Source organism: Scyliorhinus canicula, chromosome 1 (genome assembly GCF_902713615.1).
Source record: "Scyliorhinus canicula chromosome 1, sScyCan1.1, whole genome shotgun sequence".
NCBI classification, from domain to species: domain Eukaryota; kingdom Metazoa; phylum Chordata; class Chondrichthyes; order Carcharhiniformes; family Scyliorhinidae; genus Scyliorhinus; species Scyliorhinus canicula.
Window position 1 is genome coordinate 208,983,356 of NC_052146.1, and position 24,753 is coordinate 209,008,108.

A 24,753-nucleotide genomic window follows, 5' to 3' on the forward strand; every position below is an offset into this window, starting at 1 on the left:
CGGTGGGGGAGTTTCAGAAAAGGTGGGGGGCGTTTGTGACCGTGTTTGAGGAGCTATTCATCGCTGGGGGGTGGGGTGATGGGGAGGGGGGTGAATAAGGGGAAAAATCGGTCCAGACTGTATAGTTAATTGTTGGGAAGTATGTTTACTTGCTGTAACCTGCTTTGATGCATGTTTGTAATAAAATACATTTTGAAAAAAAAGATGAGGACACAAAGGTCTCATTAGAACTCGCCAGGTGTCCCGAGCATCGTAAATCTCGTGAGTGGTCTCTCATGTGATTTACCAGCCTTGTCACGTAGCCAAGCCGGGCACATCGAGGCTCTACTATCACAGCCGTAGGCTTCAACTAACAGATCGATGGAACAGAGAAAGTACTAGTGAAAAGTAGAAATGGCACAACATAGATTTTACAATCGTTATTAAATTTAATTATCTCCTTGAGTTGGTACCTGCTGTGCTAAACTCTGTGTTCATTCAGTCTGTTTCTTTTCTGTGTTAACAAATCTACTAACCTTCGTTCTGCAAAGCGACAGTCTCCCATACTGACCCATTTACCTTCTGGAATGCTTATCCAAAAGCAACTGGGGCTGAAAGAAATTGAAAGAGTTGAAATAATTGAAATAGTTGTGTTTTTACAAAGCAAACAACAACGTTCAGGAACAATAGAACCCCGGAGGCAATTTTAATCTATTTTACCACATGGGAGGGGGATTGGGAGGAATTCTGGCTTTAGACCCCCGGGCAGGGTATAAAACTAACATGGCATCCAATACCATCAGCTTGCCGATTTGTTGAAATTGTCCCCATTGGGCACTGTGCAAAGTCAGGGTTCTGCCTGATCCCGTGGGTTTCCATGTCAACGCCTTAGATTAAAATCCCGCCCCCACACAAAGAATCAGAAGCCACAGAAAAAGGCCATTAATTTGGTAGATTTGAATATTCGAAATGAAGGCCTTAACCCTTCCGTAGATACCTGTTTGAGAGAAAACAAGAAACCAAGTCCACGCTGTGTCATTGCGAAGTTGTCTTTAGATCCCTTGTGTGCAGTGTTAGACTTTTTAAAAAAGCCAGTAGCAGATAAATCTACAGAAAATAAATTATTTTTGTCACAGAAATCATAAACCAAGAAAGTGGTTAAAACTTGGGTGGAACTTGGAATATAGTTAGTGACAGGTGGAAAATAATAGTTGTTAGGCAATTAGCACCTTGCTGTTGCTGGGAAACCTCACACCCAGGAACACCAATGTTCCCAAGGTAACTCCTGCAAATGTGTTAATGAACAGCTTTAGCGAATGTTATGAATTATCTATTAAATATAGATACAGGAATCTTCTTTCTTCAGTCTTTTGCAGAAAGACAACTGCGACCCACAGCACCATGGAAGCAGGGAAGCAGGTTCTAAATCCACCCAGTCGAACGGGGATTGGACCCTGTGCTGTTGGGACCAATCTGGTCTACACTGTCTGTCCAGCCAACTGACACCCCCAAGGAGTCCATGTTGCTGTGGCAACATACACTTACACACATGTTGAAATCTGGAGCTATAGATAGTGATGGCAGAGGTTCCAATTTCATTCCATCACATGGCTGACCAGGAACCTGTCCCACTCTAACTGTCAGTCATTAACGTGTGTTGGAGGCATTTAAAAGTTGATAATGAGGGCAGCATGGTGGAGTACTGGTTAGCACAGCTGCTTCACGCAGCCGAGGTCCCAGGTTCGATCCCGGCTCTGGGTCACTGTCCGTGTGGAGTTTGCATATTCTCCCCGTGTTTGCATGGGTTTTGCCCCCACAACCCAAAGATGTGCAGGGTAGGTAGATTGGCCACACTAAATTGCCCCTTAATTGGAAAAATTAATTGGGTGAACTAAATTTATAAAAACAAAAGAGAGAAAAAAAAAGGATTCTCTCTTCCCGCCGCTTGTCAATGGGATATCCCATTGAAATCACCCAATGCCGTCAGAAAACCCACGGGCAGGGGTGCGCTGCCGGCGGGAACAGAGAAGTCCAACAACCACAGAATTCCAGTCCATGGGTTAAACTTTCTAATATTAGCGAATATGAAGTGGACAGTAATAGATTGGTTATGTATTATACAGCAGACTAAGTGTCAATGAAATGCAAATGAAAATGAAAATCGCTTATTGTCACGAGTAGGCTTCAATGAAGTTACTGTGAAAAGCCCCTAGTCGCCACATTCCGGCTCCTGTCCGGGGAGGCTGGTACGGGAATCGAACCGTGCTGCTGGCCTGCTTGGTCTGCTTTAAAAACCAGCGATTTCGCTGAGTGAGCTAAACCAGCCCCAATCCATCAAGCCTCACCTTCTCAATTCTATGCCACAAATTGAGAAAAGCCGTTCTGGAGAAGTAGTGTTGACATCAACATAAACATATCTACACCCCTTAAAGTGCAAGAGTCTGATATTCAGAATAATATTGCAGAAGAACAATAAAACCTTGCATTTAGACGGCAGAATTTAATACAAGAGAGCATCCCAAGGCATTTCACAGGAATGTTATAAAACAAAATTTGAGACCGAGCCACATAAGGCAGAAAAGGGACCTTGGCATCCTCCCTAAGAATCCTTCCAGAATTGTACGCAAGACTCCAGCTGATGCCTAACCATGTTAGATTTTTCATTTTGCATGATGTCCATGTTTTTTGCATTCAATATAACTTTTTACGAAGCTAAGCAGCCACATGTTTTCTAAACTGTTTTATCAACAATGTGTCCTGTCGCTTTCAAAGATTTATGAACATGCACTGCCACGTCATTCTGTTCTTGAAGCTACTTCTCTTTGTGTTAAAAGCGTTCCTGTAATTCTTTTTTGCCCAGCAACCCCTACACTTGTGCAAGTGATCATTTTGACAGTGTTGCTCCAACGTTTCCAGCAAACCCTCTTCTTCCAGGGCAATGCATTCAAAGTTTAATTATGTTCAGGCTGCTCGTGTGACTTTGATTAAGGAGGCAACCAGGCATTACCCCACGAGAGAGAATAGCATATTAGAACAAGTGAAGGCAGTGAAAGATTCTCTTTCCTTTCCTTTGGCAATTAATGAAAAATATATTGGTCCCACTTTGAGTACCCCCTGAGGAAATGTTCAGGGAATTGAGTTTTGAAGTTTTGGTTATGGGTTTTGAGCCAAACAAATGATCAGCAGCAAGTAAATTTAATAGGTTTCCTGGAAGTGGTTTTTCAGACTCACTGTAGCAAGGAGCAAGTAGCTGGTTTTCAGTATGTTAATTATTCTGTGAGTGACAGAGCGTCCAAGTCCTCAGGGTTATGTTTCCAGTCCATCCAATGAATGAGTACGTTGAACAAATGTTTCACATCTGGCTTCACCCAAGAGAATGAGGAGGTAGTTATGGGGCGAAATTCTCCCAAAGGGAGACAAACTGCCGACGAGTGTTTCACTCTGGCGCCGGAGGCCGCTCCTCGCCCCCTATCCCTCCCCCAGTCCCCCCCCCCCCCCCCCCCCCCCTCCGGAGGCTAGGAGTGGTGGCGCGCAAGATTGCACGCCGGGCCTTGACGCTTGCATCAAAGCGGCGCGGCCTGAATGACGCGGCTGGCGGCGCCTGAATGACGTCACCCGCGCATGCATGGTTGCCGTCTTCCCCTCCGCTGCCCCGCAAGACATGGAGGATTAATCTTGCGGGGCGGCGGTGGGAAAAGAGTGCGTCTTTTAGAGACGCTGGCCCGACATTCGATGGGCACCGATCGTGGGCCAGACCCCTCCTGAGCACGCCCCTGGTGCTCGATCCTCCCTCCGCCCCCCACAGGCCCCACATGCAGCAGTCGCGCGATGTTCACGCCGGCAGCGACCAGGTGTGGTTGGTGCCAGCGTGAACCAGTCGGGTTCGGCAGGCCGCTAGGCCCATCCGGGCCGGAGAATCGCCGCTCGACCCGAGCGGCGATTCTCTGAGCGGCCTGTCGCAAAACGCGACACGCCATTTTGGGGGGGGGGGGTGGGAGAATCGCGTGGGGGTGCCAGGGCAGCGTGGTGTGATTCGCCCGGCACTCCCGCGATTCTCCCACCCGGCATGGGGGTCGGAGAATTGCGCCCATGGAATTCGGGGAGATTGTGAGGTTCTCAAGCAAATTGTCATGGGGAGTGACAAGGTATTGGAAGTATTGGCGGTCTTTAAGGTGAACAGATCTCCAGGTCCTGATGAATTGCATCCCAGACTGCTGTGGGAGGCGAGGGAGGAGATTGCTGGGGCTCTGACCCAAATTTTTAATTCCTCTCTGACCACGGGGAGGTGCCAAAGGACTGGAGTACGGCTCATGTGGTTCCACTATTTAACAAAGGTTGTATATTCAAGCCAGGAAACTACAAACCAGTGGGGAAACTATTGGAGAACATTCTGAAGGAGAATCTATCTCCACTTGGAAAGGCAAGGTTTGGTCAGGGATAGTCAGCATGACTTCGTCAGAGGGAGGTCATGCCTAACAAATTTGATTGACTGTTTTGAGCATGTAACCAAGTGTAGGTGAGGACAGTGCAGTTAATGTAGTTTACATGGATTTCAGCAAAGGTCCCACCTGGGTGACTTATTAAGAAGGCAAATGCACATAGAATATAGGGTGATTTGATAAGGTGGATTCTTAACTGGCTTCGCAATAGGAGACAGAGGCTGATGATAGACAGCTGCTTTAGTGTCTGGAAGCCAGTGACCAGTGGCACACCACAGGGATCCATGCTGTGCCCCCTATTGTTTGTCATTTATATAAATGACATAGATAACTAAGGGAGGATTAGGATCAGTAAGTTTGCGGATGACAAAAAGATTGGCCGGGTGGTTAAGAGTGAGGTTGAGTGTCTTGGGTTCCAGGAAGATATAGACGGAATGGTCAAAAGGGCAGATAAGTGGAATTTAACCCTGAAAAGTGTGATACACTTTGGAAGGAGTAATTTAACAATGAAATATTCAATGAATGGCCTGACACTGGGAAGTTTCGAAGAACAAAGATCTCTGAAGGCGGAAGGGAGGGTCAATGGGGTGGTGAAAAAGGCTTATGGGTCACTCACTTTTATCAATCGAGGCATAGATTACAAAAGCCGGGCGGTCATGATGGTGCTGTACAGAACTTTGGTGAGTCCACAGCTGGAAAACTGTGTGCAATTCTGGTCGCCACATTATAGGGAGGATGTGATTACACTGGAGGGGGTGCAGAGAAGATTCACCAGAATGTTGCCTGGGATGAGACATTTAAGTTATAAAGAGAGGTTGGATAGGCTTGGGTTGTTTTCTCTGGAGCAGAGAAGACTGAGAGGTGACCTGATCGAGGTGTACAAGATTATGAGGGGCATGGACAGGGTGGATAGAGAATAGCTGTTCCCCTTAGTTGAACAGTCAGTTACGAGGGGACACAAGTTCAAAGTGCGGGGTGGAAGGTTGAGGGGGAATTTGAGGAAAAACGTTTTTACCCAGAGAGTAGTGACGGTTGGAATACACTGCCAGGGAGGGTGGTAGAGGCGGGATGCCTCACATCCTTTAAAAAGTACCTGGATGAGTACTTTGCACGCCACAACATTCAAAGCTATGGGCCAAGTGCTGTCAAGTGGGATTAGGTGGACAGGTCAGGGACTTTCATGCATCGGCGCAGACTCGATGGGCTGAAGGGCCTCTTCTGCACTGTAGTATTCTGTGATTTTCTGATTCTGTGAATGAGGGGCTTCACTACACTGTTCAAACAAAGGCTGAACTAGTTCCCGTGATTGGAAGGCATTTCAAAACCTAATTCCTTGCACTATTGTAAATAGCGTTTCGATGTTAGAGTTCTCGCCTCCCTGAACTCTTAAAAGTGCTGCATAAAAATTCAGATAGTTTAGCTTTATTTTTCATTCTTTTAAAAAATCTTTTTATTGGCATTTTCAAAATTATGTACATTGCCATTCATTTTAATTTATTATACAGTGCAAAAAGTCTTTTTCTTACGTTTCTCTATTTACAAATTGTTGCCGTCTAATTGGGAGTGTCCCCCCCTCCGCCAGGTTCCTGTTTTTCAAAAGGAGTACTAATTGGTGTCAGTGTGAGCACTTGCTGGGAAGGCCGCTAAATGACGGGAGGCTGTTGGGTATGGGGTAGCTCTCGTTGATTGTATGAAATGGGGCTTAAGTCGTGATAATTGGTTTCTCGCCGGCCCAATCCCAATTGTGCCTATGTAGCGGGCCGGTTGCATCGCAAACTGTTTGGCGCCTGGAGCGCATCTTGTTTTTGGCCTCTCATTAATCTATGGCCTCTTTATGCTTGAGCCAGAGCGCAACAAGGCCAGAGAATTGCACCCAATGTGTCATTGAATAGCGATGGGGAACTCCTCGGCTGAGCTTGCGGGAAACTCCCGAAAGATCAACCACAATGAACTTCGAAATTTTGGGGGATAATCACACCCGTAGTATACTTCTGTGTTGTATATTGTACGTAAATATATGCAGACTACAAATTGTTTTAGATGTAGATGGTAGCGGATACCATGTACCACCCACTTGGTTTTACCAGCTGGAGGCCAGAGGCATTTTGAAGCCATTGAGTTGCAGGCACCAAATGCAGGTTCCTCTGCATGTCAGGAAGAAAGCGCACTGAACCAGCACACCATTGGAGGTCGGATATGTGGGTAGTGCTGTTGAGGGGATGGTTGCAATCCTGAGGATGGATGAGGGCATACAGCAAGCAGGATGGCCAACTATCTTTGATTTAATGGGATCGTCCTGTATCTGATTCCACTGTCCCATATCCATGGTCCTGGGACGTTGTTTGTCTATTAATTTGGTCCCAAATGTAATGATATGTAGGCAGACATGTAACTAAAGTTTACTTCGAAGACTCAAGTGTTCTTCAACATCAACTACAATTAGTAACGACATACATTACTTATACCCAGTAATATAACACCAAAGATTTTGTGCATACTGTACCTGCGCACTCTCACAGCTCAGGCAGCACCTCCCCTGCCCCCTCCTGCTCATACGGACTCCAATGCCAGGCTAATTTCCCCCTTGAGACTTGGTCACCCTGGCAGCAAGCCCTATTTCCTTTGTGACACCCCCACCTGGCAACACAGTGACAGTGCCTTCACCACATGGACTGCAGCGCTTCAGGAAAGTGGCTCACCACCACCACGTCAATCTCTACTCCCCATAGATAGTCATTTCATTCTTCATTGATTCCAATCACACCACAGGTTAAACAGCCTCCAGTGTTTCCTGGTCAAGAGCTCTAACCCTTTCACCTTCATCCAAATGAATCTCTCCTTCTCTTGAGCCACAAATGCATCGCCAGTGTTGGGTCTTTGCCCTGATAGATTCAGCAGTTTTTGTTTCATCCTCAACAGCAATTAGAATGGGTGATAAATCCTGGTGGTGTCAACGAAACCTATAAATTAATAAAATAACACATTTCTCTTCATCAATGCAGATTAACTTGGATCATTTGCAGACAGTAAGGCATTCTTTCCTCAAGACCCATGGAAACATCAAAGAACTGTTTCACATTTATTTATTTATTTTAAAAATAAATTTAGAGTACCCAATTCTTTTTTCCAATTAAGGGGCAATTTAGTGTGGCAAATCCACCTATCCTGCACATCTTTTGGGTTGTGGGGGCGAAACCCACGCAGACACGGGAAGAATGTGCAAACTCCACACGGACAGTGACCCAGGGCCTGGATTCGAACCCGGGTCCTCAGCGCCGTAGGCAACAATGCTAACCACTGTGCCACCGTGCTGCCCTCTGTTTCACATTTATAACTCAACAATTAATGGCAATTAATGTGTGCTAAACAAAATGAGTAAATTTACTGGCACATGTATGGACATTGCAAATCCCATCAATGTATTTCCACTTGTTGGCAGACGAGGTGACACAGTTTAAGAATAAGAGGTCTCCCTTTTAAGACGGAGATGAGGAGAATTCCTTTCTCTCAGAGAATCATTATCTGTGGAATTCTCAATCCCAAAAGGCAAAGGAGGCTGCTGGACATTGAATATATTCACAACAGATTTTTGATGGTCAAGGAATGCAGTGGCAATGCGGGGGGGGGGGGGGGGGCAGACAGGAGAGCAAAGTTGAGACCATAACCAGATCAGCTATGATCTTATTGACTGGCGGAGCAGACTTGAAGAGCCAGATTGCCTACTCCTGCTCCTCAGTTTTCTATTCCCATGTGTGCTGAGGTCTCAGACCAACGTGCTTACATGTGCAAAGTATCATATTATCAATTCTTCTTCACTTCTTTTTCACAATTCTTCTTCAATTCTTCTTCACATGCCATTTTATTGTCCCATAGTTTCCCTGTTCCTCAGCATTGCATTTCAGGGGTATCCCAATCATGTGCTGGGGGACCCCTGTAGAAAATTTGCAAGTAAGGCTTTACCTAGCAATTGCCCAGAAATGCTAACTTCTTCTGGACAATTGTGCTGGGGTTGGGAACCATCTGACAGAAGCGATTAAAATCGCTAATTTTGGATTGATCTTCCAGTTTTACCATGATAGTTACTCAGAAAGAGCTGGAGGGAAAAAAATAATTTCTAACTCCAGAGCAACTACCTGAAAAACCTAGACCCAGCCTCGCATGGGACACCCCTCAACACGTATAAACCACCGCCCCCTCCAGGGGACCCACCATTCCAGCCCCACCCTGACACCACACAGCCCCACCCTAAGTCCCACCCCTGACCCGGCCGCCCCCTTCCGACCCGGTCTGTCAGCCAGCAACAACCCGATCCCCCCCCCCACCATCAAATTGGCCCGCCCCCAACGCCAGCTCAAACTCCCCCACCCCCGAGTGCCCAATTCTTTTTTTTTTCAAGGGGCAATTTAGTGTGGCTAATCCACCTACTCTGCACATCTTCGGGTTGTGGGGTTAAGACCCACGCAGACACGGGGAGAATGTGCATACTCCACATAGGCAGTGACCTGGGGTTAGGAGTGAACCCAGATCCTCGGTGCCATGAGGCAGCAGTGCTAACCACTGCGCCACCATGCTGCCCCTTGAACCACTTACCTTTTAATTGCCCCTTTAAATACCTTTACAGCAGCTGGTTTCCATAAATGAGTAGTCAAACTGTACAAAGTAAGTGTGCCCCAAAACTGATTCCCAGGGTATGTTGATTTAACTGACCCATGCAGGATTGTTTGTAATACAGTTGGATCATATGACACCGGGTTAGAGAGTGAAAAATCAAGCAAGATTTGTGTAGCAATGCTATGAGGTGATGTCCGCTCTCCCTGGCTGTGTGATTTTGTGCGCATTTCAATAAATCATACTTGGCTGCACTTTGTTTGTGTTGGTTTCCCTGCCAATTATTACTGACAAACAACACACAGGAAAAATGATCGCTAAAACAAGTCACGAGTGTGCCACTAACAAAGAGATAATCTTTCAGGAGATGAGAAAATTAGAAAAGAGAAGATCCACGCTAAAGTGCAATAAATTAAATCTAAACATAATCCAGTTTTATACAATGAAAGCTTTGGGGGGAGTAAATGTCAGGTGGTTCTTTAACAAGGGCTTAAGGGCAAAGATTAAGGATGAATATTCCAGACAAGTGAATCAAACGCAGCATTTTCTCATTTGGAGCAAAACAAACCAACTTACAAATCTTTACTTGGTGTGGCAAAATTAAGCGATGTTGATGCATAGATTGTATGTTGGGAAATTATGCAAACTGCACAGGCGTAGAATGCACCGTGTTTTACACTCTGTCCAAGTGATATAAATGCCCAAACGGAATTTCAGCTAATGAAACAGACTGAGACAAAGTGAACATCGTATGTTAGGCACGAAAAGACAAAGAAGACAATTCAGTTTGTATATTTATTCAAGCTATTGTGAAATTTTAAGAACTGTTTGATTAATTTGAAGCCTTATTTTGGACACTGAAAATTTCAGTTAGTGAAAAATAAATGGCAGATGATGGCACTTAGAAGAGGAAGAGTTGGGGCGGCATGAGGCGCAGTGGTTAGCACTGGGATTGCAGCGCTGTGGACCCGGGTTCAAATCCCGGCCCTAGATCACTGGCCGTGTGGAGTTTGCACATTCTCCCCGTGTCTGCGTGGGTTTCACCCCCACAAACCAAAGATGTGCTGGTTAGGTGGATTGACCACGCTAAATTGCCCCTTAATTGGAAAATAAAAAATAATTCGGTATTCTAATTTTTTTTTTTAAAGAGGAAGAGCAGCATATGCATGGGAACACCACCACCTGTATGTTCCCCTCCAAGCCACTCACAATCCTGATTTGAAACTATATTGCCGTTCCTTCACTGTCACTGGGTCAAAATTCCGGAATTCCTCCCCAACAGGATTGTGGGTGTACCTACACCTCAGGGACTGCAGCGGCTCAAGCAGGTGGCTCGCCATCTCCTTCGCAAGGGCAATTAGGGATGGGTAATAAATGCTGGTCAAGCCAGCGGCACCCATATCTTCTGAAAACATTTCTAACAGTGCTATAAAAGAGTATAGATCCTTCTTGAAGAATGACATTTGCTATTGGCTGTTCTCCTTGGAGAAGAGAAGGTTAAGAGGAGATTTGCTAGAGGTGTTCAAAATCTTGAGGGGCCTGGACAGAGAACATCGAGTGATAGTTGTTCCAATGGTGAATGGATGGGGTTACAAGGTGATTAGCAAAAGAAACTGAGGTGAGATGAGGAAAACATTTTGTGTGCATCGAGTGGGCAGGATCAGAATGCACTGCCAGTGAGTGTGGTGGAAGAAGATTCAATCAAGACCTTCAAAGGCAAATTGGAGAATTACTTGAAAAGAAAGAAATTGCAAGGCTCAGGGAAAAGGGGGGTGGAATGGAACTAGGTGAGTTGCTCTTGTAGAAAGCCAGCATGGACACAACGGGCAGAGTGGCCTCCTTTCTGCATTGTAACCAGCACTGATGCTATGATTTGGTGTGGTACATTTTACTGACACAACACAATTGGAAAAGCCAGTCATTTGCAATCCGTCCTGCTTTAATTTTTTGGAGCCTAAACCAAAATGTTTCTCCTATTGTTTAATTTCTTCATGCTTTCATGAGATCTCCACATAGAAAGGAGGCAAAGCTCTAACAAGACAAAGTGACACTTTGCATTTTAACAAGTTGTGCACTCTAATTGTCCACACATTAGATAAACATCTGTTTTTCTGTTACTTGTAACACAGAACATTTGCTTGCAAGGTTGTTGATAGCAAAATGAAGGGAGACCAGCTGTTGCTTGGATTCTTGCTCTAATGATATGTCAGGAAACAAATCCTGTTGGCTGCCCGTCAGCTGCCTGGTTGTACTGATGAACCTTGCCATGGAGCAACAGGGTGTAGGTGAAAGTACCAGTTGTTTCTGAGTGATCAATGTAGGACATTTTTATATATATTGTATAATGGGCGGAATTTACCGGCTATTCACATTGGCGGGACATTCCAGCCCGCCAATGGCACACACGTTTCCTGGAGACAAGGTTTCAGTCAACAGGAAATCTGTAGACAATGGTGGGACCAGCCAATTCCGCTAGCGGGCCGCCTTTGCCGCCAAAAAACACGTGGAGAGTTTGTCAATAAATCCTGCCCTATATATATCTGTTGCAGCAATATTATTGAAGAATCTAGGTTGAAGTATCCCAACTCTGTGGCTGCAAAATGGGTGATTAAGGTGTCATAAAAGTGAGATAATCATTCATTCCAATCCTGTATAGTGTTTACTTATATAGGGCTATTGGAATTTTATTTCTAGAAAAGGTTCCCTGGGGTTTAGATAATTGAAGGGTTATGGATAGCCTTAATAAGATGGTCATAAACCAGTTTGTGGGATACAGATGATGTAATTAATGGGAGAAGCCAGGTCTGTAGAGACAGTTTAGCTTTGCTGGGAGTTGAAGCTGAGCGGGAACATTTGCCAAAGGCTGTCAGGTTATGCAGTTGTCTCCCAAAGTCTCCCAAGACTTGCAGCTGGTGTCTGAAAGGGGTTCTCATATCTCCAAGAAGTCTTTCCAAGATATCCTATTCAAATGTATGGCAAGTAAATGTATTCATAACGGGATTTTGACTTGTGATGGGTTTTGCTTGATTGGAGATAGGGACGGTATCAGTTGGAAGTTAAAGTATTTCCTTTTTTTGTTGAGAATTATTTAACTGTTAATTGTAATCTATTTTTGGTGATGTTACTGTAGATAAATACTGGGTTAATAAAAACATTTGTTTTAATATAAAATATAACTATTTGTGGTATCACCCCTGGAGCAAAGTATCCTTTCCTCACCGCCATTTTGCTAATTTTTAAAAAAGTGTTTGGGGTTCTTGTTCGGTATCCTAACAAATGTTGCGGTCTTGTCCAGGATCTTAACACCTGCCACTGGGCATGAGGCTCCCACTCTCATGGCTGGGGCACAGAGAATGGCTGTCCACCCGAATCAGAAATCCCAACATCCAAATCAGAGACCTGACTGGAAATGACGTGCCCGTCAGTCAAACATCGTGTGTAGGGGAAAACAATTTGAAATTATTTTAGTGAATCGAAAGAGGCAACTTCACATGGAGATGGTGTGATGCAATACAACAACAATGTGTGCTTATATAGCGCCTCAAACACCATGGAATCTTGGAACTTACAGTGCAGAAGGAGGGCATTCGGCCCATTGAGTCTGCACTGACCCTTAGAAAGAACACCCTACTTTTCTTTTTCTATCAATTTAGAGTACCCAATTCATTTTTTCCAATTAAGGGGCAATTTAGCGTGGCTGAGACACCTACTCTGCACATCTTTGGGTTGTGGGGGCAAAACCCACGCAACACGAGGAGAATGTGCAAACTTCACACGGACAGTGACCCAGAGCCGGGATCGAACCTGGGACCTAGTCGCCATGAGACAGCAGGGCTAACCCACTGCGCCACCATGCTGCCTGAAGAACACCCTCCTTAGGCTTACATCTCCACCCTACCTCCATGACCCAGTAACCCCACCTAACCTTTTGGACGCTATGGGGCAATTTAGCTTGGCCAATGCATTTAGCCTGCTCATCTTTGGACTGTGGGAGGAAACCGGAGCACCCGGAGGAAACCCACGCAGACACGGGAAGAAAGTGAAAACTCCACACAGACAGTAACCCGAGGCCGGAATTGAACCCGGGTCCCTGGGGCTGTGAGGGAGGAGTGCTAACCACTCTGCCACCGTGCTGCCCTAGGTGCTTCAAACAAGTATGGTAAAGCAAAACATGACACTGAATCACATAAGCAGATATTAAGGAAAGAGAGGTAGGTTTGCAGGAGCATCATAAAGGAGGGTTTAGAGACTGAATCCCAGAGTTTAGGACCCTAATGGACAAAGGCAGGGCTGCCAATAGTGGAGTGATTACAAACAGCAATGCTCAAGAGGCCAGAATGAGAGGAACCTAGTGATCCTGAATGCTCGTGGGGCTCGAGGACATAACAGAGGAAGGATCATACCCTGTAGATATTTGAAAACAAGCTTGAGAAGTTTAAAATAGAGGCATTGCTTAACAGAGAGCCAGGATTGGTTAATGAGTACGGGGTGGATGGGTGAACGGAACTTGATTCAAATTAGGGCCTGGATGGCGGAGTTTTGTATCACCTCAAGTTGACCGGGTAATAGAATGTGTGAGGGTGGTCAGGAATGCATTGAAATGGTCAAGTCTGGAGGTACCAAAGTTTGGGATTTCAGCACCAGAGGAGCTCAGACAGGGATGGAGTTGATCCCTGTAATGGAGTGGAAACAAGCAGTCTCAGTGATGGTGCAGATATGTGTTTGGTAGCTTCTCTCAAAGAGTCAAATATGACACCATAGCAATAAACTATCTGGTTCAGCCTCCGCTAGTTGTCAGGGAGAGTGATGGAGTTGATGATGGGCGAGATGAGTCTGTGGCTGGGACCCACAAAGTTTGGCCCTTTAAAAATGGCAGGCAGAACTCTGCCCCATAAGTCTTGTACCCATTTCCAACAGTTTTTTGCCAGTAGGGAAAAAGAAGAAAAATGTGATTCACAAGGAGGAAAAGCCAAACTCAGTGATGAGGGGTGGAGATGTGGGCTTAAGTAGGGTGCTCTTTCCAAGGGCTGGTTCAGACTCGACCGGCTGAATGGCCTCCTTCTGCACTGCAATGCAGAATCATGTGACTATGATTAAACTGGCCCAATTTTGGTTATTGCAAGGGACTTATGTTATGTACAGTGTGGGAGTGCTGAATTTATAGAGTTGACGTAAATACCCTTGAAACATTTATAAAGTCTGTTTAACTGTCATGATCTGAAGTTTTTAAACACTCCTGCTCTTTAAACTGTACAAATAATTGGTTGCAGCTATTAGTGATTGTTTATAAAAGCATTCTGTTGGACTGTTTTGATTAACACACCGGGTATAACAGGCATAACATCTGTTCGAGCAGTTTCAATAGAATTTTTCTGTTGACATTTCTCAAAGTTATTCATTGTGAATGCTTGGCGGAGTTTCAAATTATGGAATTACCTCAGTGGGGGTCTTGCATTGACAGTATGATACACAGTTTATAGAGATTATTAAAGGATTAGGGATATGAACAGGATTTTGATAAAATAATACAATAAATAATCTTTTATTGTCACAAGTGTGAAGTTACTGTGAAAAGCCCAGAGTAGCCACATTCCGGCACTTGTTCGGGTAAGCTGGTACAGGAATTGAACCCGTGCTGCTGGCCTTGTTCTGCATCACAAACCAGCGGTCTAGCCCACTGAGCTAAACCAGCCCTAAACCAGGTTTGATGTATTTTTATAAGAGATTATCCACTTGAGGAGATTTAAAAGCTTTGATGCTTTCATGAAAGGGAATTCTCCACCATCAAGTCTGTGTAGTGAGACCTGTATTAGTTATTAAGAGGTTTATTTTCTTTCATTTCCACATGGCTCCTGAGGTCTGCCTATGGTGGATACTTGGTGAGTACCTATGGAGTTAGCATGAAGGGTATGAGGGGCCATAGAGTGTGGATGAAGGAGTGAGGGGGTGTGAGGGGTGAGGTTCGGAGGGCCTAAAATCTTCTAAAACAGCTGGGACGAAGTTCCAGAGAACTGAGTTGGACCTTGTAACTTGCTTGCCTTGGCACTCGCTCTCGTGACTCCCTGCAATCCGCTTCTGAGGCCAACGGGCACAACGCCATCCCGACTCACATCCGCACACATACCCACAGCCCCCTTACCCAGAGAGAAAATCTTGCGATTCGGGGTACTTTTTCCAGCAAGTCTCTAGCTCGCCATTTTGGTCGCCAAAATCCAACACCATGGCTTGGGCCTTCTTGATTTTTAACTGCAGGAAATATCTCCTCATCCTGCACTGGATGTTTGATAATTAGTGAAAGTGATGGAGACGAGTGAAGTGAAGCCGAGGTAAAGGCAGATGTCGTCGGCATACAGGTGAAAACTGAAAGATCAAAAGACAAGCAACATAGATTCAGAAAAGGAAGGGAAGGCTTAACCAACAGTGAAGCAAAACACAGTTAACATTAAATTGTCAGAGATCTTCTGACTAGATTGTGACTGCTCCGAATAATATCTGAATGGTTAAAGTCAAAACTCATGATGTAGTAAAGCATTCTATGAGAATAATAACTGAAAACAGGGACATTAGATAATGAAACCATTCCAAGTGCAGAAACCTTAACATTGATATTTTCACAAAAACGATCTACCTACATAGATTTTATGCATTTCTTGAACTTCCTGTCCCCAATCCTTATTACCTGTGTCAATTTTGAGTCATGCTTTTTCCTGTCAACATTTCATATTGAAAACTTGTAGGTAAACACTATGTATGATTGAGTGCTACCTCACTAGGAAATGTTACTTGCCATCACCTCAGCTTGCTTCAAATATCAGTGCTCGAACTGGATCTGTTTTTATATTTCAAGCTGTTAGAACATAGAACAGTACAGCACAGAACAGGCCCTTCGGCCCTCAATGTTGTGCCGAGCAATGATCACCCTACTCAAACCCACAAATCCACCCTATACCCATAACCCAACAAACCCCCCCTTAACCTTACTTTTTAGGACACTACGGGCAATTTAGCATGGCCAATCCACCTAACCCGCACATCTTTGGACTGTGGGAGGAAACCGGAGCGCCCGGAGGAAACCCACGCACACACGGGGAGGACGTGCAGACTCCGCACAGACAGTGACCCAGCCGGGAATTGAACCTGGGACCCTGGAGCTGTGAAGCATTTATGCTAACCACCATGCTACCGTGCTGTTCTGGGGGAGCTTACAGCCCACATGCATCCAAGCTGTGTACGGGCAGTTTGGAGAATTTCTCAGCATGCAATGTGTGCATCAGCATCATTTACTATCCCCATAGCATGTCAGCATTTTCTTTATTCATCCATTGGGTATGGCCCTCTGGCAAGGCCGGAATTCATTGCCCTAGTTGCCTCTGAGAAGGTGGTGGTGATATACCTTCTCGAATCCAATTGAGTGGTACCTAGGCCATTTCAGAGGATGATTAAGAGTCAGTCACTTTACTGTGGGTCTGGAGTCACAAGTAGGCCAGACCAGGTAAAGACGGCAGATTTCCTCCCCTAAAAGACATTATGAACTGGTTGGGTTTTTACAACAAACCATTAGTTACATGGCCATAATTAGTGCTAATAGCTTTTAAATTCCAGATTTATTTAATTAACTAAATGTGTGAGCTTGTTTGTTTTTATTTTCAAATGGCAACACATTGGGTTTGATAAAGAAAATGCGTCAAAGGCACCAGGTGAATTCTAAACCTTCCACCTTAACCTCTCATCCAAACCCATCTGCCAAGTCCCACCCAGTTCATACCTGGGAGTTAATGATGCTAAAATTTGATTCACCAAACACTCTTATGATAGTCAGTGTGGCAATATGGTATTGCTGCTGAATGGCATGCCATATTATTGGTTTGTCTGTGGTGTCTAGCGATGACGAGTTTGAGACGTGTACCTTTAAACATTGACCCATTTATTGATAGTCACCTGCTTCTGGTTGAAAGCAGAACTGGGAATGGAGACTGTTCAAACTAATGAGATTCCTTGAAGTCAGCATGTTGCAATTAGAGGTGACCATATTTGGGTAAATGCATGTTGGTCATAGTTCCTTAGCACACTTGTCAACTGTTCCCATTTATTATTGGTGGAGCTAGAAACAGCACATAAGATGTGCATGTAACAACAAGGAGAATGGAGGCAGACTGCAGAATGCTGCAGTGCAGAGGGATCTGGGTGTCCTTGCACAACAATCATAAAAATCCTACACTTAGGCCCAGGTACAGCAAGTGATTAGGAAGGGAAATGGAATGTTGGCCTTTATTGCAGGAGGCAATGAAGTATAAAAGACGAAGTTCAGAGAACTTTCACTATGCTAATTCCTGGGGTGAAAGGGTTTTCCAATGAGGGGAAAGGTTGAGCCGGTTGGGCCAGTACTCACTGAAGTTTAGAAGAATGAGACGTGATCTCCGTGAAACATATAAGATTCTGAGGGGACTTGACAGGGTAAGTGTTGAAAGGCTGTTTCCTCACATGGGGCTAGGTTTAAAAATAAGGAGTGCAATTCTCCCATTCTACCTGCAGCGAGTATTGTGGCCGGTGGGAGTAGTGAATTTGGCAGGAACCAATGTGTCGGAAACCTGCTGGTGTAAAATCCCTTTGCACTTCTCCCAATGGCGGGTTACTGACGGGTCGGTCTTCCCACTGGCTGTGACCTGAGCACCATTTGTATTCATTTGCTTCTCATGAAGGGTCATTATACAGCTGCCCCCAATGTCAACGGGAAATCACATCACTTTGAAACCTGATTGTTAAGGAGTGGCATGAAGAAGACAGGCCTCAGTTTTCCAGAGGATTCAAGGTGAGCGCTGCAACCTTTCTGCTATAGTGCTGCGCTGCTCCTAATGTGCTGTTCACCACTCTGTGGGGCTAGACCGGTTCCTGCCCTCCATCTTCATGCCCTCCAAGCTGGTCTTCATGGACAGCACCGTGCTGCTGGACCCATGGACCCTCTTGTCTGTGCCACTGAGGTGGATCAGGAGTGTGTCTGAGTTTAAGGAATGCAGGAGTCTCCTTCCCCCTGATGCCACACACTAGTGTCTATCTGGACAGAACTCTGCTGTGTTACTCATGGAGTGGGGTGCAAAGTGAGGAGGGGGTGATCTAACAAAAACTAAGGGGCTAATGTAGAAGGGGGGTGCGCATGGGTGGTGGAAAGGCACAAGGGAACAATGGTAGGCAGAGGGGCAAAGAGGTGGATGAAGAAGATTAAAAATGGAAGGCAGAGGGAAGGCGGACTCTGACAAGGCTGCATGAAAAGCTCACAAGCCAGGGGATCAAAGGGATACCACATTGTTCACTGGAAGTGGGTGCACAAAGACTCCAGATGCAGTGGGTAGAGGTCGAAGTGGGACATGGACACCTCACAGGCGATGGGATCAGAGAGAGGGTGTTTGAATCAAGAAATAGATGTTTTCTCCGACGCCGGCTGTGGGGGTGGGCAGCGGGGGAGGGATGGGGGTGAGGACCGTGCGAAGGGGGCAGGCAGGAAAATTATCCTATTGAACCAGGGCAATGGGGGCAATGTAACAGAGCATAATTGTGCCTTTTTCTTTCTGAGGAATACTGAGTGGTAAAATGTTGCAATTTTATTAATACAGCTAGAAGTGGATTTACCACCAAATTTAAATGGCATTGATAAGCACGTCCTGCCCTCCCCATGTGAGTACAATTTGAAATCACTGGAAATTAGTTTTAAAAGTTACACTGAACAGTTTAACAGCTTATTGTTGAACACTAGTCATTCTCTTAGTAAATTTAATATTTTGGGGATTTGAACAAAAAGCAAGCAGAAACTCACTATCCCGTGGTCCTTTGTCCTTCCTGATTCTTCTGTATGGGGAACAAAAGGGGGGATAAAACCATTCTTTAAGCACCTGTGCGAGAATCGGGCCTCATAGTCCAGGTCCACTAAAAGGCAGCAGCAGGTGGAGCCAGGATCAGCAACAAAAATAAAAAGCACTTTAGAACAATAATTACATTGTAATAACAGGAAAACCATTATCACAGGGTCCCAGTGATTCACCAGCCCCGTGGTGAATCTATAAAGCTCTATTGCTTTAAATTGTAAAAGAGTTATCAGGTTTTAAGTGTTTTCAAGCATTGTTCACAGCCAGGGAAAAGGAATGGAATTGAATTTTTTTGTTAATTGGTTTCACCCGGGGTCAATATGTTGCCGTGTAAATCAATCGCATGCTAAAGAAGCCTTCCTCAAACCAGATTGAAAACAGCACGTTCTTTTGACCGAGACAATACAATGAGGAAATCTGCCTTTTGCTTTCTGACAGAGTGCCTGTTGATGGCAGCTTCATCAGAAGATGATCCAGACGGTGGCACATTAACCAATGAGGCATCTGACCAGGCTGTGTTCTGGAGTTTACACATCTACAATATCTCCTGTCCTGGCTGAGGAACTTTGTGTAATGGTAATTGCTAATGAAGGCAGAGGCGCAACTGTAGGCATTTGGCAAGTAAATTCAAGTCTCACACAACAGGGGCAGCATGGTAGCATCGTGGTTAGCATAAATGCTTCACAGCTCCAGGGTCCCAGGTTCGATTCCCGGCTGGGTCACTGTCTGTGCGGAGTCTGCACGTCCTCCCCGTGTGTGCGTGGGTTTCCTCCGGGTGCTCCGGTTTCCTCCCACAGTCCAAAGATGTGCGGGTTAGGTGCATTGGCCATGCTAAATTGCCCGTAGTGTCCTAAAAAGTAAGGTGGGGGGAGGGGGGGGTGTTGGGTTACGAGTATAGGGTGGATACGTGGGCTTGAGTAGGGTGATCATTGCTCGGCACAACATCGAGGGCCGAAGGGCCTGTTCTGTGCTGTACTGTTCTATGTTCTATTGTTTTCTGGTCACTTAATCTAATTGGCACCATTTCTACCGACTCATTTTACAATTAGTCATTTGCTAGTTACCAATCTGAGCGGCAAAGCTCTTAAATACCCTTGCTAAACCTCGCCACCTCCCTACCTCTCTTTCTTACACTTTAAGACACTCCTTAAAACTTACCACTCTGACCAGGTTGTCTGCCCTGATATCTCCTCATGCGACTCAGCATCTAATTTTGCTTTCAATTCTTTTTTTTTAGTGCACATCTGCCTGGGTGACTACCTGTGAGGAGTTTGCACATTCTGCCCGTGCCTGCATGGGTTTCCCCCTGGGTGATCTGGTTTCCCCCCACCGTCCAAAGATGTGCAGGCTAGGTGGGGTTATGGGGGGGGGGGATAGGGTGGGATGGGGGAGTGGGCCTAGAGTGGTCTGTCAGAGGGTCAGTGGAGTCTCGCTGGGCCGAATGGCCTCCTTCTGTACTGTAGGGATCAGATGATTCTATCATCTGATCAAGAAAAATTCAAAAGAACTCACAACCCAGTGCCACAAATTGTCAGCCCTGTCAAATTTCATTAGGAAAGTATGATCATGCAGTATTTTTGCAGTAAGGCATTGTTCCTTCAACAATAGTATATTTCCACACATCCTCACTGAAAAGAAGCTGCAGGTGAACAGGTCTCAAATATTAGAAATAGTAATTGATAAAGTATTCATTACACTTTCCATCCCCGAAAACCTACAGTGCACAATGGATTCCACACGTGATAGCACATGTAGTCTTCTTGTTTTAAGGCTTTAATCTACAAAACTGTTGTTGTTATGGCAGTGAGATTTGGGTCACCTACCAAAGGCATCTCTGGACATTGGAGAATTTCCACCAGTGGTGTCTCCACAGGATGCTCAAAGTCAAATTCTTCCTTTGACAGCACCTTCCAAACCCATGACCACTGCCATCTAGAAGGACAAGGGCAGCAGATGCATTGGAAAACCACCACCTTGAAGTTGCCCTCCAAGTCCCTCACCATCCTGACTTGGAAATATGTCATCGTTCCTTCACTGTCGCTAAATCAAAATCCTGCAACTCCCTCCCTAACAGCACTGTGGGTGTACCTACACTACATGGCCTGCAGGGGTTCAAGAAGGCAGCTCACCCCCACCTTCTCAAAGGCAATTATTGATGGGTGATTAAAATGCCCACCTGCCCCATGAAAGGACAAAGAAAAAATAAAATTAGGAAGACAGACGAGCAGCCTCCAGCATCCTCACCTACATCCGGCATCCGTCATGCCAAGTAATTGGCTTCCGCAGTAGATCTGCTTTTTACAACTCGAGGATGACACCTGATCTCAGAGAGGATAGGAAAAATGTTTTACAGACACTCTAAGGGCCTCAGTCAAAAGGGGACAAATTGACAGCGGTGAGTGTGAGGAAATTGCCACAAACCAGACCATGTGGCAGCACCTCATCTGACAAGCTGCAACGCGGTCGGAAAGCTAAACCCTGCTGTAGAGACACAACAATAGCGGAAGGAGAGGGAGCAGGACCCGATTCAGGAACCACCGCACCCCCATCCTCAGGGCTACTCTTGTCCTCTCTGCCCAAAGACCTTTGGCTCCAGGATTGATCGGTTGAAGCACCTGACAGCACCCTAATCATGAAGTCTGGCAGGCATCATCCATGATTCACGGGATGGGTGATAACAAATCTCATTGTTAACCATCCAAAAACAAGAGCATAAGAACGGCCATTCACTTCCATGGGATCATGCCTGATCTGCAGCCTAACTCCATATCCCTTGAAACCTTCTATCAATTTCAGTTTTAAACAAATGAAGCAGATACTCAGTAGAGTTCATGGGCTGGATTCTCCATTGTCGGGATTCTCCGTTGCACCGGCAGCTCACCAAGCCCGGGAATTTTCCGACGCGTGGGGCTGCCCATAATGGGAAACCCCATTGGCCGGCTGGCGGAACGGAGAATCTAGTGCGACAGCGTGGCTAATCCTGCCCCATATCGGCGCCACAATGTATCAACTCAATATTGCTACAATAATGCAGTCTTTCCTACAGGTTTTTCTCTTCCAAGGCGATGCTGTCCAACTATAAAGCTGAAAAAAGGAAATATTTTTATTAGGAGCTTCCCATATCACTGAGGAGGCTTCAGGCCAATCCACATCCAACAGCATGCTTTGAAAACTCTGCTCATATCTGACAGCTTTGGCAAATTCCATGCCAGCAGCTGAGACAAACCACAACATCCAAAAACAACCAACAACCTTCTAAACAAAACAACCCACATTCAAAACAAAAAGCCAATATTCCCTATCTCCCAATGTTAACGGATTTTTTAAAAGTTCCAGGATCAGGATCTTTGCCAAATGCCAATTCTTTCCTGGGATATACCCCTATCTTTCATAGAATTTACAGTGCAGATGGAGGCCATTCAGCCCATCGAGTCTGCACCGGCTCTGTGTATCACGTTTGTTGAAATCTATCCCTGAGTTTTAAAAATATTTTGATTGCAAACAGACCAACAAACAGCGGCACAAACCATTGGGTGGAATTCCCCCCCCCCCCCCCCAAAAAAAACCATTGGGGTGTGAATTCTCCCCCCAAGATTTACAGCCTGTTTTGCGGCGATGTAAATGACTCAGCATTGTCCGGCGGTGGGATATTCCAGTCCCAACAATATCAGCGGTGTTCGCCAGCCACGCCGCCAGGGACCCCATCGGGGGGGGGGGGGGGGCGGGGGGATCTGCTATTGGTCGGACTGGAAGACCTGTCAGCGGGTAGGGCCAGAAAAATCAGCCCATTACCCCAGCCATATTCATTGGCAAAGGTAATGAACAATTGATCGAGCATCAATTGCCCTTTGCAGAAGCGAGTTCCAAAGTGTACTGCTCTTTGCATGGAGAAGTGTTTCCTAGTTTCACCCATGAAAATTCAGAGTCTTTAACTGTCAATATATCTCACATAAAGCCACACCGAATAACAGTTACATCCACTGGACCTCTTGCGTAACCACTTCCCATGCATATTGTTCAGTCGTACGAAACACAGCTGAAATGGACAGACCAAACCTCGGTAATGTAAATTTACCTCATGCAATATTTACGAAAAGCTTGAGCTCTCCAGCAACAAAGTCTCTAACGCCAGATCAGGAACTTCAAAGGGAATAAATGGCTGCTTCAGCTGTTTGTGAAATTACTTTTCTCAGTTTAAGCTGAATGTTGAGTGATTATTTCATGCAGAGTCCCACAGCAAAGAACAGCACAAATCATCCTTAAAAAAACAAATGCAGCAGGCTACGTGAAGCTGAACAAAACCCAAATTAGAAATGTCACAGATCACTTTGAGTTCTCAATGTTGACAGACGTGTCACAGTTCCGAGCAGATCACTACCCATTAATCCCCGCTGTAACCTAATCTTCAACATGACTCAATTTATTTTAGCCAACAGCTGTAAATGCGGAACCATTCCTGCCACATACACGTCGTGTTCAAGGTTAATTTTATTTTTAAATCCTAAAACTTTATTGCATAACATTGCATTGACAATTGAATTATAATTGGAGTCATGCAAACACTGCATGTAATATGATGATTTGAACAAGATTATGGAGCTTGTTCCTTCAAGAATGCATTTGATTGACAAATGGTCAAAGTTTTCAATATATTCAGGGGAATAGAGAGAAACTATTTAGGCTAGTTGGGGAGGACTACTGCCGACGGCGCTGTGGACCTGGGTTTGATCCCTGCTCTGGGTCACTGTCTGTGTGGAGTTTGCACATTCTCCTGTGTCTGCGTGGGTTTCACCCCCTCAGCCCAAAGATGTGCAGGTTAGGTGGATGGGCAATGCTAAATTGCCCCTTAATTGGGGAAAAAAAAATTGGGTACTCTAAATTTTTTTTTAAAACTTTGGAACAGTTAAGAGCTCAGTGACTTGTTCCCCCTCAGAAGTGAGACCATTCTGAGGAAAGCAATGGAAAAACCGCTAGCTCGTAGGAAAGTTTTTGTTTTAATCCTTTTGCCTTCATGAAAGTAAGCCATCTGGAAACCTCATTCTACTGTGAAATCTATTGCCAGCTCTGTGGGAGAGGGGGAGGTGGACTTCACCATAAATGTTGCTGTCTTTATTTTCATTAAAAGCTAAACTAATAATATTACTAAATTAGCAATAACAAGCCAGAGAAAAAAAATAAGACTGAATCAATATGCTAATTGGTGAAATGCTTCTTGGATTCAGTAAGAGGTGAAGTACTTACACCATGACAAAGCTTATGAATAATGAATAGATTCAGAAGAATTTTACTGAGAATATTATAATTGGGCAAATCAAGTATAAAATATGCCCTTGCCTGCCTGAGACTGATACAGTTCACATCAGCTGCTGCAGTTTTCCAAATAAAACCCTGAAATTAGGAACACTGGACAACAGGAGGCCATTCAGCCCCTCAGCGCTGTTCCGTTATTCAAGTAGAATAATTGAATCACTACTGTGCAGAAGGAGGCTGTCATAATATACACACAAGTATATGATGGTGCACAGACAGATATTGATTGACACACAGGATGACCAATGAACACACAGAAAACAGCAGCCAATCACCAGACAGGACACGGCCACTATAAAGCCAGAGGGCACCAGTTTTCCCGCTCTCTTGGGATGCAGCCTCTGAGACAGTCAGAGCCTGTGAGCAACAACTAGAACATCCACCATGTGGGAGCAAGATAGTCTGGTCAGGTTAGCCTCAGGTCTCCAGTCAACTCAGCATAGTGTCAACCCACAGTTAAAGTATGCATAATAGTTAAGAACATAGAACATAGAACAGTACAGCACAGAACAGGCCCTTCGGCCCTCGATGTTGTGCCGAGCAATGATCACCCTACTTAA

At 45.2% G+C, this 24,753-nt stretch overlaps 1 long non-coding RNA gene across 2 annotated transcripts; it reads right to left on the reverse strand.

Moving 5' to 3' along the window:
• Positions 1–450: 450 nt before the first annotated feature.
• Positions 451–23,241, reverse strand: LOC119971367. Of its 2 annotated transcripts, XR_005461828.1 has the most exons (4): positions 22,959–23,241; positions 15,166–15,386; positions 6,922–7,378; positions 451–590 (listed from the first exon to the last, which is right to left on the reverse strand). It is a non-coding gene; the product is annotated as an uncharacterized LOC119971367 (long non-coding RNA). The 2 variants fall into 2 exon arrangements; XR_005461826.1 differs by lacking the exon at positions 451–590 and having other exon boundaries at positions 5,914–7,378.
• Positions 23,242–24,753: the final 1,512 nt, after the last annotated feature.